The following is a 22,843-nucleotide window of genomic DNA, read 5'->3' as shown; positions in this document are numbered from 1 at the left end:
TGTTGTTTCCTGACTGTTTTATTCAATAACATCTTCCTATCTAATTGCTGGACCTTATCTCTAGTATGTTTTAATAATTCTCTGGAGTAACCCCTTGTGGCTAGTTTCTCTATGAGTATATTAATCTGTTCTTCAGCAACTTCACTGTTGGAATTAATCCTCCAGATGCGTAGCATTTGAGAATAAGGTAATGAATTTTTTAATTTGACAGGATGACAGCTACTATACTGTAACAATGTATTCCTGTCTGTGGTTTTTATATGTACAGATGTTTCAAATTGATTGCCGATCAGTTTAATAACCACATCAAGAAAGTCTATGCAATCTTTGCTCATGCGATACGTCAATTTAACCGGGTTTTCACTAGCATTATTAGCTTCAATCAGTTTCACTAATGATTCCTCAGACCCCGACCAAATAATAAATAGATCGTCTATAAAACGAGTGTATAGTACAATATTAGACGATATTATCGGGTCTGTAAAGAACATCTCCTGTTCGACCCCAAACATAAATATGTTTGCTATTGCCGGAGCTACTGCTGAGCCCATAGAACAGCCGCTTAGTTGGATATAATATTTTTTGTCAAACAAAAAATAATTCTTTTTCAAAATAAACTCCAACAATTCCAAACAAAAATCAATGAATGCCAAATCCATCGTATTATTCTCACTCAAAAATCTTTTAACTGCAACTAAACAAATATCATGTGGAATTATTGTGTATAAACTGACTACATCAGCGCAGACCATCCAGGAGTTCTCAGGGATATCACGTAATGCAGTCAGTTTATTCAAAAACATAGTAGTATCCAACAAAAAATTCTTATGCTGCTGCACCAAAGGTTGAAATATACTATCCAAGTATGTGGAAATTGGCTGTGTAAGAGAACCCCTAGAAGAAACAATGGGGCGTCCCGGTGGGGGGGTTAGCCCCTTGTGCACTTTAGGTAACGTATAAAGTAACGGTGTCACTGGGTGCTTAGGTAACAATGCATCAGCCAATTTCTGTTCTGCACTATTAGTATTGGGGTCAAATACTGGATGGTCTGCGCTGATGTAGTCAGTTTATACACAATAATTCCACATGATATTTGTTTAGTTGCAGTTAAAAGATTTTTGAGTGAGAATAATACGATGGATTTGGCATTCATTGATTTTTGTTTGGAATTGTTGGAGTTTATTTTGAAAAAGAATTATTTTTTGTTTGACAAAAAATATTATATCCAACTAAGCGGCTGTTCTATGGGCTCAGCAGTAGCTCCGGCAATAGCAAACATATTTATGTTTGGGGTCGAACAGGAGATGTTCTTTACAGACCCGATAATATCGTCTAATATTGTACTATACACTCGTTTTATAGACGATCTATTTATTATTTGGTCGGGGTCTGAGGAATCATTAGTGAAACTGATTGAAGCTAATAATGCTAGTGAAAACCCGGTTAAATTGACGTATCGCATGAGCAAAGATTGCATAGACTTTCTTGATGTGGTTATTAAACTGATCGGCAATCAATTTGAAACATCTGTACATATAAAAACCACAGACAGGAATACATTGTTACAGTATAGTAGCTGTCATCCTGTCAAATTAAAAAATTCATTACCTTATTCTCAAATGCTACGCATCTGGAGGATTAATTCCAACAGTGAAGTTGCTGAAGAACAGATTAATATACTCATAGAGAAACTAGCCACAAGGGGTTACTCCAGAGAATTATTAAAACATACTAGAGATAAGGTCCAGCAATTAGATAGGAAGATGTTATTGAATAAAACAGTCAGGAAACAACAGAATAAGAGGATGCCTATAGTAAATCAATTTAATACCCAATCAAGAGAGGTTAATACTGTAATTAGAAATAACTGGCATATTATTAAATCTGACCGACAATTACCCTTTATTGATGTAGACCCCATGCCTTGTTATACTAGAGGTCAAAATCTTAGGGATTTACTGGTACGGGCAGATATTGGTAATTACGATGAAAATAAACCGGCGCATTTTCTTTCGAGAAAGGCTTTAGGTTGTTTTAAATGTGGGTGCACAACTTGTAGCTATATGATACCTGGTGATACATTTTATCACCCCCATACGGGTAAGAAATTTCTTATCCGTCACCATCTAACTTGCAATTCATGTTATGTGGTATACCAAATAATCTGCCCTTGTGGTCTTTCATATATAGGGAAGACACAGGGGAGATTTAAGGATCGGATGACAGCACATAGATCTGCAATAAGAGCAGCATTGAATAGTAACACGAAATCAGAGCAACCTGTTGCTCGTCACTTCGCAGAGTTCAAACACTCTATTGCAAGTATCAAATATAGAATGATTGACTGGGTAAAGAAACCAGTCAGAGGTGGTGATAGGAATCGCTTGCTACTCCAGAGAGAGGTGCAATGGATTCACCGGCTGGATGTAGTAGCGCCGCGAGGATTAAATGAATATCTGAGTTTCAGTTGTTTTGGATAAAGAACTAGTGTATGAGCCATTTATTAATACATGTTTAACGTGAGTAGTCGAAGGTTTGGTTCTAAATATATCAATCATGTATTTTTGTAATTACAGGTCCGTCATTTTAAATGTGTATATGTTGTCATGGTGATGGGTGTCACTTTAGAATGACGTAATTAGCCGTGGCCGAAAAAGAGGAGGGTTTTCCCTCAGCTGTCGGCGCGGCGTGTTCCACGGGTGCACGTGTATTTAAGGTATGTTATGTCTTACTTTTTCTAATAAACCTGACGATAGTGCTTACGAGCATTGAAACGTTGTTTAACCAGCAAATGGTCTCTAGACTGTTCTTGTGAGACATTGAGTGCCGCACCTGGGTAATTATATGTTTGTACACGCTGTACATGTGAAGGCACCGATGCACTAATGGAAAACATCGTGGAGTGCCGGACCCATGCTACTTCTATATATATATATATAAACTTTCGGCGGCACTCAGAGCATCAAAGAAGGAGACAAGACTGTGTCTAATAGTCAATGTTTCAATGTTACATTATAACATTTTCGTCAGGACAATACACTGTGAGCAACAACATACCTTTATACCAGCCAGACCGTCCGTGGCACCCAGCGTCCGCCGATATTATTGTGTATTTATTCTTACATACACTTTTATTCTTTCCCTTTATTTTTATATGGTTTGTTATCCTTGTAATAAGTTGTTTGTTCTGTATCACTACCAGGCGAGATTCTCCGTAACGCCACGTCCAGCGTCCCGTGATGACGTCATCTTCACTGAACGGGTGCGGCGGACACTGGGTGCCACGAACGGTCTGGCGGGTATAAAGGTATGTTTTTGCTCACATTGCATTGTCCTGACGAAAATGTTATAATATAACATTGAAACGTTGACTATTAGACACAGTCTTGTCTCCTTCTTTGATGCTGTGAGTGCCGCTGACAGTTCATTTATATATGGGGACCCTGTGTGTTTCTCATGAAAGGCACCGGCTATCATGCTGTTTTGTATTTAGGAGAAGAGTGCCGCTGACTGCACGTGTGTGTGTGTGTGTGTGTGTGTGTGTGTGTATATATATATATATATATACATATACATATACATATATACATATACATATACACATATATATATATATATATATATATACACACACCAAGCATAGGCGACACTCAGGACGGCTTGTGAGAATCACACGGACCTCAGCATAGAGTTCAACGTTTCAATCTTATTCACAGATTTTCCTGACGAAAATCTGTGAATAAGATTGAAACGTTGAACTCTATGCTGGGGTCCGTGTGATTCTTACAAGCCGTCCTGAGTGCCGCCTATGCTTGGTATGTTTGGTAATTGACCGCTTGTGGCCTAATACACCTGGAAGGCACCGGATGCAAGTTACCTGCTTTAGTACAGAGGGGAGTGCCGGCTTCACGACTGCTATATATTATATTCATAGCCTTTTCCTCGCACCCCCAGTTGCGGGAGAATGTGAAGGAGGAGATGTTGACAGGTCGCGTTCCGCTTGACTTGACAATTTTCTCACCAGCAGTTCTTTGAACCCCTGCAGACTTGTGTCTGCCGGAAAGAGAGATCCAACGTAGGTTTTAAATCTAGGATCGAGCACGGTGGCCAAAATGTAGTGCTCTGATTTCAACAGATTGACCACACGTGAATCCTGGTTAAGCGAATGAAGGGCTCCATCCACAAGTCCCACATGCCTAGCGGAATCGCTCTGTTTTAGCTCCTCCTTCGATGCCTCCAGCTTCTTCTGCAAAAGCCTGATGAGGGGAATGACCTGACTCAGGCTGGCAGTGTCTGAACTGACTTCACGTGTGGCAAGTTCAAAGGGCAGCAGAACCTTGCACAACGTTGAAATCATTCTCCACTGCGCTTGAGACAGGTGCATTCCACCTCCTTTGCCTATATCGTGGCCAGATGTATAGGCTTGAATGGCCTTTTGCTGCTCCTCCATCCTCTGAAGCATATAGAGGGTTGAATTCCACCTCGTTACCACCTCTTGCTTCAGATGATGGCAGGGCAGGTTCAGGTTTTTTTGGTGGTGCTCCAGTCTTCGGTACGCGGTACCTGTACGCCGAAAGTGGCCCGCAATTCGTCTGGCCACCGACAGCATCTCTTGCACGCCCCTGTCGTTTTTTAAATAATTCTGCACCACCAAATTCAAGGTATGTGCAAAACATGGGACGTGCTGGAATTTGCCCAGATGTAATGCACGCACAATATTGCTGGCGTTGTCCGATGCCACAAATCCCCAGGAGAGTCCAATTGGGGTAAGCCATTCTGCGATGATCTTCCTCAGTTGCCGTAAGAGGTTTTCAGCTGTGTGCGTATTCTGGAAAGCGGTGATACAAAATGTAGCCTGCCTAGGAACGAGTTGGCGTTTGCGAGATGCTGCTACTGGTGCCGCCGCTGCTGTTCTTGCAGCGGGAGGCAATACATCTACCCAGTGGGCTGTCACAGTCATGTAGTCCTGAGTCTGCCCTGCTCCACTTGTCCACATGTCCGTGGTTAAGTGGACATTGGGTACAACTGCATTTTTTAGGACATGGTGAGTCTTTTTCTGACGTCCGTGTACATTCTTGGTATCGCCTGCCTAGAGAAGTAGAACCTAGATGGTATTTGGTAACGGGGGCACACTACCTCAAGAAATTGTCTAGTTCCCTGTGAACTAACGGCGGATACCGGACGTACGTCTAATACCAACATAGTTGTCAAGGCCTCAGTTATCCGCTTTGCAACAGGATGACTGCTGTGATATTTCATCTTCCTTGCAAAGGATTGTTGGACAGTCAATTGCTTACTGGAAGTAGTACAAGTGGTCTTCCGACTTCCCCTCTGGGAAGACGATCGACTCCCAGCAGCAACAACAGCAGCGCCAGCAGCAGTAGGCATTACACTCAAGGATGCATCGGAGGAATCCCAGGCAGGAGAGGACTCGTCAGACTTGCCAGTGACATGGCCTGCAGGACTATTGGCTTTCCTGGGTAAGGAGGAAATTGACACTGAGGGAGTTGGTGGTGTGGTTTGCACGAGCTCGGTTACATGAGGAAGGTATTTACTGGTCAGTGGACTGCTTCCGCTGTCGCCCAAAGTTTTTGAACTTGTCACTGCAGGTGACGTATAAGGGAGGATGTTCCGAGGTGGTAAACGTCCTTACCCCTACTTATTACAGCTTGACAAAGGCAACACACGGCTTGACACCTGTTGTCCGCATTTCTGTTGAAATACTTCCACACTGAAGAGCTGATTTTTTTGGTATTTTCACCAGGCATGTCAATGGCCATATTCCTCCCACGGACAACAGGTGTCTCCCCGGGTGCCTGACTTAAACAAACCACCTCACCATCAGAATCCTCCTTGTCAATTTCCTCCCCAGCGCCAGCAACACCCATATCCTCATCCTGGTGTACTTCAACACTGACATCTTCAATTTCACTATCAGGAACTGGACTGCGGGTGCTCCTTTCAACACTTGCAGGGGGCGTGCAAATGGTGGAAGGCGCAAGCTCTTCCCGTCCAGTGTTGGGAAGGTCAGGCATCGCAACCGACACAATTGGACTCTCCTTTGGGATTTGTGATTTCGAAGAACGCACAGTTCTTTGCTGTGCTTTTGCCGCAAGTCTTTTCTTTTTTCTAGCGAGAGGATGAGTGCTTCCATCCTCATGTGAAGCTCAACCACTAGCCATGAACATAGGCCAGGGCCTCAGCCGTTCCTTGCCACTCCGTGTCGTAAATGGCACATTGGCAAGTTTACGCTTCTCCTCAGACGCTTTTAATTTTGATTTTTGGGTCATTTTTTTACTGATCTTTTGTGTTTTGGATTTTACATGCTCTGTACTATGACATTGGGCATCGGCCTTGGCAGACGACGTTGATGGCATTTCATCGTCTCGGCCATGACTAGTGGCAGCAGCTTCAGCACGAGGTGGAAGTGGATCTTGATCTTTCCCTATTTTTTTAACCTCCACATTTTTGTTCTCCATATTTTGCGCACAACTAAAAGCCACCACAGGTATACAATGTAGATGGATGGATAGTATACTATTATTACTTATACTTATGGATGACGAGTGACGACACAGAGGTAGGTACAGCCGTGGCCTACCGTACTGCTGCTTATATATATATAATATACTGTATAATGGACCTGGTGGACACTGTCAGCAGACTGCTAAACTAGTATGAAGAAAGAAAAAAAAACACCACAGGTATACAATGTAGATGGATGGATAGTATAGTATTACTTATACTTATGGACGACGAGTGCACTGACGACACAGAGGTAGGTACAGCCGTGGCCTACCGTACTGCTGCTTATATATATATAATATACTGTATAACGGACCTGGTGGACACTGTCAGCAGACTGCTAAACTAGTATGAAGAAAGAAAAAAAAAACACCACAGGTATACAATGTAGATGGATTGATAGTATAGTATTACTTATACTTATGGACGACGAGTGACGACACAGAGGTAGGTACAGCCGTGGCCTACCGTACTGCTGCTTATATATATATATATATATATATATATATATATATATATATAATATACTGTATAACGGACCTGGTGGACACTGTCAGCAGACTGCTAAACTAGTATGAAGAAAGAAAAAAAAAAAACACCACAGGTATACAATGTAGATGGATGGATAGTATAGTATTACTTATACTTATGGACGACGAGTGCACTGACGACACAGAGGTAGGTACAGCCGTGGCCTACCGTACTGCTGCTTATATATATATATAATGTACTGTATAACGGACCTGGTGGACACTGTCAGCAGACTGCTAAACAAACTAGCATGAAGAAAGAAAAAAAACACACCACAGTGTTTTTCAGGCAGACAAACGTATACTGGACTGGTGGTCACTGTCAGCAAAACTGTGCACTGTACTCCTGCTATAACTGCTCCCCAGTCCCCACAATTAGGCAGTGTAAGCAGAGCAGTGCACTCAGCACAGATATATCATGCAGCAGTGCAGCACACTGAGTGAGCACAGCCACAGATATGGTGGAGCGTTTTTTTTCAGGCAGAGAAACAAAGGATTAAAATCACTGGTGGTATAATCAAAACCCTGCACTGTACTCCCTAACAGCTGCTCCCCGTCCCCAATCCTCCCCACAATTATAACAATGTCACTCTTAGACTTAGTCTTTTCTATTACGGAGAGGACACCAGCCACGTCCTCTCCCTATCAAACTCAATGCACGTGTGAAAATGGCGGCGACGCGCGGCTCCTTTTATAAAATCCGAGTCTCGCGAGAATCCGACAGCGGGATAATGACGTTCGGGCGCGCTCGGGTTAACCGAGCAAGGCGGGAGGATCCGAGTCGCTCGGACCCGTGTAAAAAAAAGGTGAAGTTCGGGCGGGTTCGGATTCCGAGGAACCGAACCCGCTCATCACTACAAAATATCTAGCTTCTTTTATTTCATTCAGTATATCTTGTCTTACTTTTCCTGCAATTATTTTAAGGAATTCATCTTGAATCGCTGAAGAAAAGTAGCTCACTTGGACTTTCTTGTGCCGTTTTATGTGTTCATGCAAAGGAGCGTGGTAGTGTGATATAAGGTCTATGGTGTTTAGAAATTTGCCACTGTTGGGATTCCCAAAATCACTACTTTCTTGAGATCCTCTCAAGGGACTCCCCTGCTTGGCCAAGAACATAATAGCATCTATAATACAATGCAAGACTACTCGCCAATGTTTTTCTTCCTTAGCTATCTGGAGTTGCAGTTCTCTGTCTATACCACCAATTCGAGGGAGGTTTCAAGAGTTTTCCAATTACAAAAACGTGATTTGTGATGTAGTGAGTTCTCGTGGTCTGGGATTTTGTTACTGAGCTTTCGCCACTGAGTTAGACCTTCCTCTTTAGCCAAATAGGGCAGTGTTGTCTCTGATGAAGCTTGTGAAAATAGCCTACATGGAATGCAGAACAAAGCATTTTTTGTTTGGCTATAACCTAGCCATGATCTGTTTACTTTTTGACCATTTGGAAGTTGTTTGAAAAACCACTCCTTTGTGAGATGTCTTCCGTCTCTCAAGCTTCTGCTTAGATCAGGATTATGTTGGGTCCCTGCTTTCATTCTTGTGATGAAACATCTCTCAGGATCAAAAATTCTACTTGGCCATGTACCTGGGTCATTGAAATCAAAAGCAAAATCCATGCAACTAACACCTTGTGTGCCTGCTGAGGTTCCAGAAATGGTGTCCTGGTTGTGAATGTCTGTAGAAATGGTACTGCTTGAAATATCTTCCTGCTGATCCCTAATCTTCTCTTGTGTCTTATCTGCCTCCAAATCACAGCTCTTTTCCATTTCACCTGAAAAAAACAAAATAATATAAAAATATATTATTTTACAACTTACTACTTCACCTGAAGCATTTTAATGTAGTCTTATTATAAATGCATATTTTTAATGTACCTTTGATGGAGCTTTTGTCACTCAGCCATGATGACATCAAGGACGATGATCGTTGTGCTGCTTGCTCTCTTTCCTTTGCCTTCTTCCGGTACTCTCTTCCCGATGGTTTCTTTGACATCTTTGCAACCTTTTTTCAGGTTATGCAAATTAAAGTCCCTAATTTTTGTTTAAAACCCCCCCCCCCCCATTCCTCCCTGCTAGGTACAGAGCAGGAGTATTTTCTTACCTAATGTATACGGTGGTTTCTCTGCAATGGGGAACCTGCGAATAAATGGATCCACAATAACTTCAGTCAGTATCCACTCATAAAGGTCATCACATGGTTTAGAAGAAGTCTGTTTATGTAGGAATATAACCAATGTCACCATCATACAACAGAAGTAATGTTTGTTTGTTTTTTTTCTTAATTTTATTTGAATTTGTGTCTTAATAAATATTATTGTGCCCCATCCCCTTCTACACTGTCTCTCCCCAACAGTCTCATCCCACTGCATCTCTCCGTAATCTTAGCTTCCTCCCACCCAGTGTCTCTCCAGCAGCCTCAGCTTGCCTCCCCATCCTATGTCTCTCCATAGTCTCAGCACCAGAAGGCTAATCAAACATTGTTCTACTAAGCAGGACTGAAGTTTAACGGGAATGGGATCGCCCTGCACAATCTGTACTGCACGTTTAAATAAAAAAAGGACACTGTCTCCCCTCATTCACTGACTGCATTAAATATTAGTGTCCTCCCCTCACTGAATGCACCATTCCCCCCATCCCCTGATGGGAATGAGGCAGGGGTGTACTGTGTATTAGAGGGGATGGAGTGATCCATCTATCTATCGATCTATCTAGTTGTAAATTATCCAGGCACTCATCCTCTTTGTGGTCAAGCAAGGATCGTTATATGTAGGTATACTCAGGTGCTTGTGGCATGAAGTGCTTTACTGAGCAGCTGCCTCATCCTCTATGTGGTATCTTACGTGCTAATGTGCAGTCTCTACGGTATTGCGACTGTACATGTGTTTGTAAATGAGGCGGAACTCACAAGTCTTTCAATACAAACATAAACATATATATATATATATATATATATATCTGAAAGTAGAGGAAGAAACAGCAGAGCGCCTATAGTGTATTATCCCTTGAATTAATTCTCGTCACACGCAAGAATAAATATTGCGTACCGGATTACGGCTTGACTTAATGCCTATCGGTCCCCAGGTCTTCTAGTCCACTTCTCTGTCGGAATCTAGATAGAATCAGGAGACAGGGAATCGCTATATAGCGTAGTAGTTACTCGTAGATCGATGTCAGAATGTTTGCGTCTCGTATAAGATTGCATGCGTACCAGATAAAACAATTATTTATGCCAGTCAGTATAAGTACTTCAGTACCGGTCCTCATCAGATGGTAGCAGTCATCTGGAAACCTGCTGCCAGACACAGCAATGGCTGCTCTCTGCTCCTGCTGCCTTGTGGGAATGATAGCTATCATTCCCACAAGGCAGCAGGAGCAGAGAGCAGCCATTGCTGTGTCTGGCAGCAGGTTTCCAGATGACTGCTACCATCTGATGAGGACCGGTACTGAAGTACTTATACTGACTGGCATAAATAATTGTTTTATCTGGTACGCATGCAATCTTATACGAGACGTAAAAATTCTGACATCGATCTACGAGTAACTACTACGCTATATAGCGATTCCCTGTCTCCTGATTCTATCTAGATTCCGACAGAGAAGTGGACTAGAAGACCTGGGGACCGATAGGCATTAAGTCAAGCCGTAATCCGGTACGCAATATTTATTCTTGCGTGTGACAAGAATTAATTCAAGGGATAATACACTATAGGCGCTCTGCTGTTTCTTCCTCTACTTTCAGATTTCCCTTTGGGCTACGTATATCTAGTGGCACTATTTGAAGAACTGAGCAGCCACCCGTTAAAACGGGGAAAGTGTGGACTATTTGAAAAATTCAATCAAACTTAAGTTTTACTGGACTGGTCATTTGACCAAATTAATGTATGACTTTTTATATATATATATCCTAACAGTAAGGAATTTTGCACATTTTGGATAAGCGCACTGATCCACTCTTTGTTCAAAAAAAAATAAATAAATATATATATATATATATATATATAATAGATTGCAAGCTCGCAAAAGCAGGGCCTTCTTTTCTCATGTGCCTTTCCTTTTCTTACTTACACTATCTTATACTCCATACTCCCTTTGATGGCAACTAATCGCTGGTTTTCCATACCTGTCCAATATTGTCTTGAACTGTAAGTGCTGTTTTCTTGTTTGCTCATTTGATTATTTACTGTGTAATGGGCGCTGTGGATCTTGTGGCGCCATATAAATAAAGCATAATAATAATAAAATAATAATAATAATTTTAAATATATATATGGGGAATAGTGGAAAATAGCGCCTACGTATACCTGGTCAGGCACCCTGGTATGAAAATACAGGTTGAGTATCCCTTATCCAAAATGCTTGGGACCAGAGGTATTTTGGATATCGGATTTTTCCGTATTTTGGAATAATTGCATACCATAATGAGGTATCATGATGATGGGACCTAAGTCTAAGCACAGAATGCATTTATGTTACATATACACCTTATACACACAGCCTGAAGGTCATTTTAGCCAATATTTTTTATAACTTTGTGCATTAAACAAAGTGTGTGTACATTCACACAATTCATTTATGTTTCATTTACACCTTATACACACAGCCTGAAGGTCATTTAATGCAATATTTTTAATAACTTTGTGTATTAAACAAAGTTTGTGTACATTAAGCCATCAAAAAACAAAGGTTTCACTATTTCACTCTCACTCAAAAAAGTACGTATTTCGGAATATTCCGTATTTCGGAATATTTGGATATGGGATACTCAACCTGTACAAAAGGATTGATTTCTGATAATCCTTTTTAGTGAACACGACACACCTCATACATAAGTGAGTGGCAGCTCTAAAACAGTATATAGGTAAAATTTAAGAAAATGGAGTTAAAAAAGCGCTTAATAGTGTCAGTCAGAGAAACCTTTGTGGGTTCAAACGTAGTGATAAATTTAAACAATAAGTCGTTGCTTATTGTTTAAATTATCATTACATTTGAACCCACAAAGGTTTTTCTCACTGACACTATTAGGCGCTTTTTTTACTCCATTTTCTTATATATATATATATATATAGAAGAAATCCTCCACGGCACTCAGTAAATAACACGCAAAGAGGCAGAAATACAGCAACGTTTCGAAGGATTTATTCCCTCATCGTCAGGCACAAAATACAGTGTACAAACAGCTCACCTTATACCCCAGGTAACCCACGTGTTGGCGGCGGCGTCCGGAAGTCAGGGGGACGGCATCCACAAAGGACGTCATCAACCACTGCCCGTTGCCATAGCCACCAAATAAAACATACATTTAAAATAAACGGGATACAGTGGAGTTACGGGCAGATGCATAACTATAAATTCTCAAAAGACATAATTGTACAATATGCAAAAAAATATATGTAATACAAGGAGATACAACAAACACAAATATCAGAGGAGATAAAGCAGGTCCCTAATCAGATGCACGCATAAATCCCTGTCTGCTCATTCAGACCCTTAGGAGATATGGTCTGTAACCTATGAATCCATCTCGCCTCGCACCTAAGTAATTTCAAACACCGATCACCCCCTCTCACATCAAGGGGGATGTGATCGATGATAATATATCGCAAAGTGGCCAGACTGTGTCCAGCTTCCATGAAGTGTCTGGCAACAGGCTGGTCACTCTGTTTCTTCTCAATGGCATTACGTATGGCATACCTATGAGCTGCCATTCTTTCACGTAAGGTACGTTCCGTTTTACCAACATAACTTAAACCACACGGACATGTTAATAAATAAATTATGAAACGTGTGGTACAGGTGACTTTATGTCTTATAACAAATTTCTGGCCACTATGAGGGTGGTTGAATGTAGTGCTAGCAACAAGGGAGCGGCAAGTCGTGCAGTTTAAGCATTTATAACAACCTGGTTTACGACCCAAAAATCCAGAATCAAACGCATTGGCCCGCTGAGAGGTAATGTCAGTCTTGACCACAAAGTCACGAATGTTCCGACCTCTAGTGTAACAGTTCATTAAATTGGTATCAGACAAATTAAGAGTTTTATCGGACTTAACTATTGGCCAAAGTTTTTTACTCGTTTGATTAATGATTTGACTGGATGTATTAAAGTGTGTCACCCAAGGCATTTTGGAGACCGTACCCAACTTATCCTTACGTTTCAGTAAAGTAGATCGGGGTGTATTGAGAGCTCTGTGTTTTGCTTTAATGAGCATGTCATAATTATAGCCCCTACACAAAAAGTCAGAGATCATCTTATCAATGCTCTCAGCTGCAGTATGTGAATCGCAGCAAATCCGACATACTCTAATAAACTGAGAGTATGGCAAACAGTATTTTAAAGGTTTTGGATGAAAACTACTGGCATGTAATATCGAATTCCTATCAGTAGTTTTTTTAAATAAAGAGGTAACCAGCCGATTACCACAAAGATCAATAGTGACATCCAAAAAATGTACACTAGTCTGATCAATATTATGAGTGAATTTAATAGGGCAATCTGTCGCATTATGTTCACTCATGAGATGATCAAAAGCATGTTTAGAACCAGTCCAGATAATTAACAAGTCATCTATATAACGACCAAAAAATAAAATATTATCAGATACTACAGGATTAGAGAAAAAAATCTGTTGTTCCATAACAAACATATAGGCATTAGCGTACGACGGGGCCACATTCGACCCCATCGCTACGCCGGACACCTGTAAGTAAAAATGGCCATCAAAGTAAAAATAATTGTGAGTTAAAATCATCTCAAGAATGTCACAGACAAAATCAACATTGGGACCTCCAAATAGCTCATGTGTGGAAATTAACTGTCGAACTGCCCTGATACCATCCTCATTGAGAAGAAACAGAGTGACCAGCCTGTTGCCAGACACTTCATGGAAGCTGGACACAGTCTGGCCACTTTGCGATATATTATCATCGATCACATCCCCCTTGATGTGAGAGGGGGTGATCGGTGTTTGAAATTACTTAGGTGCGAGGCGAGATGGATTCATAGGTTACAGACCATATCTCCTAAGGGTCTGAATGAGCAGACAGGGATTTATGCGTGCATCTGATTAGGGACCTGCTTTATCTCCTCTGATATTTGTGTTTGTTGTATCTCCTTGTATTACATATATTTTTTGCATATTGTATAATTATGTCTTTTGAGAATTTATAGTTATGCATCTGCCCGTAACTCCACTGTATCCCGTTTATTTTAAATGTATGTTTTATTTGGTGGCTATGGCAACGGGCAGTGGTTGATGACGTCCTTTGTGGATGCCGTCCCCCTGACTTCCGGACGCCGCCGCCAACACGTGGGTTACCTGGGGTATAAGGTGAGCTGTTTGTACACTGTATTTTGTGCCTGACGATGAGGGAATAAATCCTTCGAAACGTTGCTGTATTTCTGCCTCTTTGCGTGTTATTTACTGAGTGCCGTGGAGGATTTCTTCTGTTATATGGTGTACTGCCCGTGCACCTACCGCTGGCACCAGGACTTTCCATTTTGTTTTACAACAGGTGTGCTGTCCGTTTCTACGAATATATTGGTGGTTCAACTTGGCAGTAAGTTGATTTACACTGGATGTTGCACCCTGTATATTTCATGTTTATACCTTCTGGTACCGGGCTTATCTGTGCTTGAGGACTGTGCTACGTCCATATGATGGCTGAGGGTACAAGTGGAGGGGATGATGCATTACTTGATTCGGTGAATATATCCCGTATTACACAGGGCTCGGCCCTATCATTTTCAGATTCAGAGGCTGAGCAGATTCTCTTTAAAGATGTGGCTCGTGATGATTTGGAATTTAAGTCTAAGGATCACCTGTATCATGATTGGATCAAGTTAAAGCAGCGCGAGATAGATTTTTACTATCATGGATTGACTTTAAGTGACTACTATAAACAGAAACAGATTCCTCGTGGGTTTCGAGTAAAAAATTGCCCGACGATTGGTCGCCATAGCAGTGCTTTTTGCAAACGTTGGATAGCTGTACTCAACAAGTGCAGCTATGATTTGATGCTTTTGGTGATTGAGGAATCTAACAAAGAGCTTACTTTGGTACGTGACAAGATTAATGCATTTGAAGCTCTACATACTGTAAATCTACTTTTATTGAAGATACTACCACTGACTGGCTTGATAAACTGGGTAAACATCTGTCGATTTATAAACGTGATCTTGTGCAATTTAAAAAACAGAAGCTGGATAAAGTTACTCTTGATTATGACCAGAACAGAGTGTACAGCTGGATTAGTGGCAATTATAATACCACAGCACAAACACAGCGCTATACGTACCGTCAAAATCGCCCACACTTCCAGTCTGATACAGCGACTACAAGTGACTCCGATGTGAATGGTGAGAACTCCAATCGTGATATGCCTTATGCCCCTTTAGGGGTTCGCACTCGTTATCAGATAAAAAAACCCCGAGGCGACCGACACGCAGGGGCGGGCAGAGGACGAGGTCGCGGTCGTGGAAGAAGAGGCAGACCCCCGCTACACAACAGATAGTGGTAAATTTGTCAAACAGGACATTGACAGATTTAGAACTGAAGGTGTTAAACCTTGGACTCTCATTTGTGCCTACTTGTCGGTTTGATAGCTTTAAGTGGGAAGTTGAGAAATACTCTTTGAATCGTCAGCTACGTTTGCATGAGCACTTTAATGGTTCAGGGGCTACTCGATCTGTTCCCGAAAGGGATTATTCTGTACCGCCGCAGTTGCGGAAATTATTACCTCGATCTACCTTTGAACCATTTACAAATAATCCCTCTATTAAAACTTTTTCCCGCATGCTTGATTCTGATATTAATAAAGATGTTTTGCAGTATCATGAACCTATGTATAACAATCTATCTTTTGGTGAGTCTGAGGCTTTGAAGTGTCTTGCCAGGTATGATGATATAACTATTCGCCCTGCTGACAAAGGCGGGGCAATTGTTATACAGGATGTTAAACAATATCGTGATGAGATTTACCGGCAATTAGCTGATACTAGAGTCTATAAACGGCTAGATGGGGATCCGACTGATGCCTTTGCTTCTAGATTATCCTCCATGCTTACATCAGCTGTAGATGAGGGGGTTATAGATCAATTGTTGGCTGATGCACTTTGTCCTAAATCTCCCAAGGTGCCATTGATCTATACCCTCCCTAAGATTCATAAGGATTTGGTTTGTCCACCTGGCCGACCCATTATTTCTGCTCGTGGATCGTTGTTTCAAAACTGCTCCGTTTATTTAGATTCTTTGCTCCAACCATGCATTACTAATCATGTTAACTATTTATCTGATACTACTGCTCTTTTGAATAAGTTAGGTGAGATTCATGTTCCAGTTGACAGCTGGCTTTGTAGTGCCGACATTACCAGTCTGTACACTGTTATCCCTAATGAGGATGGTATCAGGGCAGTTCGACAGTTAATTTCCACACATGAGCTATTTGGAGGTCCCAATGTTGATTTTGTCTGTGACATTCTTGAGATGATTTTAACTCACAATTATTTTTACTTTGATGGCCATTTTTACTTACAGGTGTCCGGCGTAGCGATGGGGTCGAATGTGGCCCCGTCGTACGCTAATGCCTATATGTTTGTTATGGAACAACAGATTTTTTTTCTCTAATCCTGTAGTATCTGATAATATTTTATTTTTTGGTCGTTATATAGATGACTTGTTAATTATCTGGACTGGTTCTAAACATGCTTTTGATCATCTCATGAGTGAACATAATGCGACAGATTGCCCTATTAAATTCACTTATAATATTGATCAGACTAGTGTACATTTTTTGGATGTCACTATTGATCTTTGTGGTAATCGGCTGGTTACCTCTTTATTTAAAAAAACTACTGATAGGAATTCGATATTACATGCCAGTAGTTTTCATCCAAAACCTTTAAAATACGGTTTGCCATACTCTCAGTTTATTAGAGTATGTCGGATTTGCTGCGATTCACATACTGCAGCTGAGAGCATTGATAAGATGATCTCTGACTTTTTGTGTAGGGGCTATAATTATGACATGCTCATTAAAGCAAAACACAGAGCTCTCAATACACCCCGATCTACTTTACTGAAACGTAAGGATAAGTTGGGTACGGTCTCCAAAATGCCTTGGGTGACACACTTTAATACATCCAGTCAAATCATTAATCAAACGAGTAAAAAACTTTGGCCAATAGTTAAGTCCGATAAAACTCTTAATTTGTCTGATACCAATTTAATGAACTGTTACACTAGAGGTCGGAACATTCGTGACTTTGTGGTCAAGACTGACATTACCTCTCAGCGGGCCAATGCGTTTGATTCTGGATTTTTGGGTCGTTAACCAGGTTGTTATAAATGCTTAAACTGCACGACTTGCCGCTCCCTTGTTGCTAGCACTACATTCAACCACCCTCATAGTGGCCAGAAATTTGTTATAAGACATAAAGTCACCTGTACCACACGTTTCATAATTTATTTATTAACATGTCCGTGTGGTTTAAGTTATGTTGGTAAAACGGAACGTACCTTACGTGAAAGAATGGCAGCTCATAGGTATGCCATACGTAATGCCATTGAGAAGAAACAGAGTGACCAGCCTGTTGCCAGACACTTCATGGAAGCTGGACACAGTCTGGCCACTTTGCGATATATTATCATCGATCACATCCCCCTTGATGTGAGAGGGGGTGATCGGTGTTTGAAATTACTTAGGTGCGAGGCGAGATGGATTCATAGGTTACAGACCATATCTCCTAAGGGTCTGAATGAGCAGACAGGGAATTATGCGTGCATCTGATTAGGGACCTGCTTTATCTCCTCTGATATTTGTGTTTGTTGTATCTCCTTGTATTACATATATTTTTTGCATATTGTATAATTATGTCTTTTGAGAATTTATAGTTATGCATCTGCCCGTAACTCCACTATATCCCGTTTATTTTAAATGTATGTTTTATTTGGTGGCTATGGCAACGGGCAGTGGTTGATGACGTCCTTTGTGGATGCCGTCCCCCTGACTTCCGGACGCCGCCGCCAACACGTGGGTTACCTGGGGTATAAGGTGAGCTGTTTGTACACTGTATTTTGTGCCTGACGATGAGGGAATAAATCCTTCGAAACGTTGCTGTATTTCTGCCTCTTTGCGTGTTATTTACTGAGTGCCGTGGAGGATTTCTTCTGTTATATGGTGTACTGCCCGTGCACCTACCGCTGGCACCAGGACTTTCCATTTTGTTTTACAACAGGTGTGCTGTCCATTTCTACGAATATATATATATATATATATATGTAACAAACAGCAGTAGGCGGCACTCACGGCTCGAAGAAGAAGTAAAGGATTCCCTTTGAACGTGTCAACGTTTCAATGTTTATAATAAAACATTTTCGTCATTATAAACATTGAAATGTTGACACGTTCAAAGGGAATCCTGTATTTCTTCTTCGAGCCGTGAGTGCCGCTTACTGCTGCTTGTTGTATTTTTGGAGACTTTGCCTCCAATGGAGGGCACCGGCCATAACTGGATGTCTATTTCTACACTATATGGAGTGCCGCTGACTATGTATTGCTATATATATATATATATATATATATATATATAGTCCTTGGTGTCCGGCACCCCTAAACAATGGTAGCAATGGCCCACGTGCCCTCTGTACTAAATAGTATATTGTCATGTGTCACATCATATAAGCCAATGTTACGAGGCCCGTAGCCCAAAGGGGCAAAGGAGAAGCTACGGGCCCCGGAACATTGCTTGTTTGATGTGACACCTGACAATATACTTGTAACACTTCAAAAGACCTGCTTGAGTGCCGATATATTTATATATCTATATGTGTATAATATATTCCAGATCAAGTTCCCTGTTACATGTACTACAACATATATAGTTTACATGTTGACATGTCCTTGTGGACTATCCTATGTGGGGAAAACCCAGCGTCAGTTCCGTGAACGGATGGCCATGCATAGGATGTCCATTAGGCAAGCGTTGGAATCAGGTCGTAGCGACCAACCGGTCGCACGACACTTCCTGAAGCTTAAACACAGCGTAGCCTCATTGAGATCCATTATAATAGATCATGTACCGGCCCCAAGGCGAGGGGGTGATAGGGCCAAAATGCTATTGAAACGTGAGAGTCAGTGGATTTTCACTTTGGACACCATAGCACCTAGGGGTCTAAATGAAACAATAGGGCTACAATGTTATCTATAGCTCTGTGCATAGCTCCCATTTAGTTACTATGTATTTCTTTGTCACAGATCCATTACGTTATAAGTTTGTATAAAATCAACTCAAGTTTGTGATATTTGCATTATGCAGTATTGTACGGGAGATAGCTACATAAGGGATCTGTATTATGATATTAAGGAAACAATAAGAGTGCAGCAGATGGGTGCTACTATGCTTAGGACTGTGTTCCGTGTTTTTAACGTTAGTACTTGTTGTAGAAACCGGGTATCCAGGGGCTGGCCTGCCCGGTGGAGCAGGGTGACGTCAGAGTTCTGCGACGTCCTTCACAGACGCGTGGACCTGGGGGAGCCGGGCACCGCCGAGCAGGTGAGCGCACTTATGTTTTAATTCTGTGTTGTTTGAAGTGTATATATTTGTACTTTACTTGTTTAGTGTTTGTGAGTCCTGCCCTGACGACGGGTGTATGCCCGAAACGTAGGTGTGAATAAAGGCATCTTTTAAAACTGCATAACAAGACTGCTGAGTGACGCCGATACCAATACCATATATCCAGAGCGTGCAAGCTCATGGTTGGCACCGCAGCAAGCTACACTAGACCCCATCAGGAGTGCCGGACATTTGGGACAAATCATCCTGGCGGGCAGGGGCAGAGGAACCGGGTCAAAGAAGCCAAAAGGTTGCAAATAACATCTGTATTCAACTTATCCAGCCGCACACTTAGTACAGCAGAAATGTCAGTACTAAGTAAGGGTTTGTCCTATGTTCCATCAGGACGCTTTAATGACCAACAATGGAAAATTGACTCATATAAATTTGCACGTTCATTACGTATTAAAGAGTATTTTGAGAAAGCACCGCCAGATGTGCATCCCAAATGCAATGATATTCCAGCCTGTATAAAGATGAAATCAAGATTTGATCCCACCTCGACTAACCAGTCAATTAAATGCTTTACAAAAACATTAGATCGCTCTGTGGAAACACACATCAAAAAGAACTCTGTTGTCCCCAACAATCTAACTAAGGATGAACGACAAGCTTTACAGAACTTGAAAAAGGACTTTAATCTAATTATCCGCCCCGCGGACAAGGGAGGCGGCATTGTAGTACAAAATCTATCGGACTACAAAAGTGAAATTTATTCACAACTACAGGACTCGAATGTATATGAAGCATTGCAGGGAGACCCAACTCAACTATACAAGACCGAACTGGACACTATCCTGAAACATGCTGTTTCTACAGGTATAATCTCTGACCAGCTCAGCCGTAATTTGACACAAGATTTTCCCATTGCCCCGATTTTGTACACTATACCCAAACTACATAAAAATCCAGAACACCCTCCCGGCCGTCCCATCATATCGGCAAGGGATTCTATTTATTACAAGATTTCTCAGTATCTGGATTATTACCTTCAGCCCCTCATACAGTCACATAAAATGTTCTTAAAGGACACCACTACCCTGATTAATAAATTGATCTCGGTCTCACCAGTTCCAGAGCACAGCATACTATGTACGTTAGATGTAGTTTCATGATACACTAACATTCCGCACGATTTGGGCATTCAAGCTGTCAGATCTTTTTTAACTGATAATGAGCTATATACAGGACCAGATTTGTCTTTTTTTCTGACTTTACTAGATCTTACCCTAAAACGCAACTATTTCCTTTTTGACAATAGATGGTACCGCCAGCGGCGGGGCTGCGCAATGGGTTCTTGTGTGGCTCCGTCGTTTGCAAACATCTATATGTTCAAAATTGAACAAGATTTAATTCTGTCTAACAGAGAAATTGTGGATAATCTACTTTGGATAATCCGGTACATAGATGACCTCCTGCTAATTTGGACAGGTACCAAGTTGCAGTTAGAATCACAGTTATTGCACATCAATACCCTAGACCCCACAATCAAATTTACTTGGAACATAAGTGATACAGAAGTTCACTATCTGGATGTGAACATATCACTTGAACAAGGAGCTATACACACTGGCCTATACAAGAAGCCCACTGATAGAAATACCTATTTACATGCACATAGCCAACATCCACCAGCATGCATCAAAGGCTTACCATACTCACAATTCTTACGAGTGTGCAGAATTTCAGATGCACAAGATAAAGCCGTTGCAGACATAGATGCTATGATCACACAATTCTTGCAACGGGGTTACAACTTTGCATCTTTACAACAGGCAAAAAGGAAAGCTTTAGCTCTTCCCAGGGCACAACTGCTAGCGCCAGCCATATCCAGAACAGCACTACAGAATAAGCAGGTATTTGTGCAGCAATACCATCCATTCAGTACATCAATTTCTAGGAAAGCAAAACAATTGTGGCCAACAATAGCTCTAGATCCTGATCTCCAGTTTGCTAAAAATACAAGCAATTTACCTAGTTTTACTAGGAACAAAAATTTAAAGGATATTCTGGTTAAAAATGACATCTCTACCGTCAGCAGCACACATCAGTCACACTTTTTGAGTCGCAAGCCGGGTTGCTATAGATGCACAGGCTGCATAACCTGCAGCTATATGGAGACCGGCAAAGATTTCAATCATCCACATACGGGGATTCGCATCCCTATAAAACACATACTTACTTGCAGCACCAAATTTGTCATTTATTACATCCGTTGCCCATGCGGACTGCTCTATATAGGTAAAACTACCTGTATGTTTAAGGAAAGAATGGCCACACATCGAATGGCCATAAGACAAGCCCTGGAAGGGGCAAACCAAGATCAACCAGTGGCAAGACATTTTAAAATGTCTAAACATAATCTATCTTCACTCAAATACAAGATTATTGACCATGTTCCAGTTAACATCAGAGGGGGAGACAGATCGAAACAGCTCTTAAGTCTTGAAACCCACTGGATACATAGATTAAACACTGTATCACCAGCTGGGTTAAATGAGTACATTTCCTGGAATTGCTAATTGCTATATGTAATTTGGTCTGAGTTGTTTTACCAACTAATTGTTATTGTTATTCATCATCTGCAGTTACCCTGACATAAGGTTTACTATCAAAGTTTGGCATGCCCCGGATACAGTGTCAATCCTTTGCCAGTTTTTATATTTGTGTGTGTGAACGACATTTATTACACAGTCTTTATTATGCCATGGAAATTGTTATCGAATAACTTCCTTATAATTTAGCATAGACATAGTCTCATGATGTTGCTGTCATTTCACATGTATGTTTTGCATTCATAAGATATTGGCGCAACCCACTCCTTAGAGTGCCTTAAATTTGTTTTACAAATGCATGTGGAGCATGGAGTCCAGCCATAGCTATATCTAACCCATTGTGTTTAAACGGTTTAGATATCATTCCTGTTGAGATTTGCTCTCGGTTTGGTCTCAATCAAGTATGTCTCATGCTACTAGTCGTTCGGCACAATCATCACACCTTGCTAAAAACTCTCTTGTCCTTTGATTCTTTATTTTGTGTTTATATTAGAGATGAGCGCCGGAAATTTTTCGGGTTTTGTGTTTTGGTTTTGGGTTCGGTTCCGCGGCCGTGTTTTGGGTTCGACCGCGTTTTGGCAAAACCTCACCGAATTTTTTTTGTCGGATTCGGGTGTGTTTTGG

The sequence above is a fragment of the Pseudophryne corroboree genome, chromosome 5 (assembly GCF_028390025.1).
Source record: "Pseudophryne corroboree isolate aPseCor3 chromosome 5, aPseCor3.hap2, whole genome shotgun sequence".
In the NCBI taxonomy this organism is placed as follows: domain Eukaryota; kingdom Metazoa; phylum Chordata; class Amphibia; order Anura; family Myobatrachidae; genus Pseudophryne; species Pseudophryne corroboree.
Note: the sequence above shows the minus strand (reverse complement) of the source record.